Genomic DNA, 1,278 nt, shown 5'->3' on the forward strand with positions numbered 1-1,278 from the left:
CACGCTCGAGAGACCTACAGCAAACATTTTCGCAACTACAATATCCGGCGGATATGGTGCGAAAGACGATCGAGAAGGCCAGAATGATACCCAGGCACAACTTACTACAAGCTAAGCCCAGAGAGAACGGCAACGGGGCACCTCTGGTTGTCACTTATAGCTCCCAACTAAAACCAGTCCAACGTATCATTAAGGACCTGCAACCCATGCTGGATTGTGACACTTCCCTCGCTGAAGCACTGGGGTGGGGGGGGGGGTGGGGGGGGTGCGCGCGCGCGCGTGTCCCTTTCTTGCTTGCAGGCAGCCGGCTAACCTAAAACAACTTCTCACCCATGATGATGAACTACTTCACAAGAACATGGACTCTGGCACCAAGGCCTGCCACAAACCGAGGTGCCCACTTTGCCCTCATATAGATTCCAGGAACACCATCTCTGGACCCGCCAATGTCAGCCATACTATCTCAGGTTCATATTCCTGCTCATCTTCTAATGGGATTTATGCCATCACACGCCAGCAACGCCCTTCCACAATCTACTTTGGACAAAACAGGTCAGTCTCTCAGACAAAGACTAAATGGACAGAAGTCTGACATCAGAAACCACGATATTCAAAAGCCAGTGGGTGAGCGTTTCAACCTTCCGGGACATTCTGTTGCAGATTTAAGAGCAGCGGTTCTCTTACAAAGGAATTTTAAGGGGAGATTGGAAAGAGAAACTGCTGAATCACTGTGGATCTTCAAACGAAAGGCAACGCGTTGACCTGGGCTGAATAAAGACCTTGCGTTCATGGCCCATTACCAATGCTGATTTCTCCACACCCATCTCTCCCCTGGACGTCACAGACTCTTCTGCATATCACACCTCATCCCATCAAGCCCGCTATTCACATAGACATACTGGTCCTCTACTTAAAGACCGGTGGATTCACATTCTAGCTGTATCTGAAGAAGTGAGCCGTGGCTCACGAAAGCTCATACCCTACCGGAAAATACGTTTGTTAGTCTTTAAGGTGCTCCTGGACTCGGTGCCCTTTTTCAGCCCCCTTGTAGTGGTTTTCCCCTCCCTTCCCGGCCATTCACTTGGGGCCGTACCAGGGAGATCCAGAGCAAGCCGTCTCTCTAACAGGCTCGCAGAGAAGGACACGGAGCTAACTCTTAAAGTGGCCCGGTTCGGTCGGCGAGCCCCGAGGACTAGGCGGCCACGGGCCGAACGCCACGGTTGAGCCATCCGAGACTTCTATTTATGCCGACGTTTTGAAATCACCCTCTCGGCGGCT

This window comes from Euleptes europaea, chromosome 9, assembly GCF_029931775.1.
Source record: "Euleptes europaea isolate rEulEur1 chromosome 9, rEulEur1.hap1, whole genome shotgun sequence".
NCBI classification, from domain to species: domain Eukaryota; kingdom Metazoa; phylum Chordata; class Lepidosauria; order Squamata; family Sphaerodactylidae; genus Euleptes; species Euleptes europaea.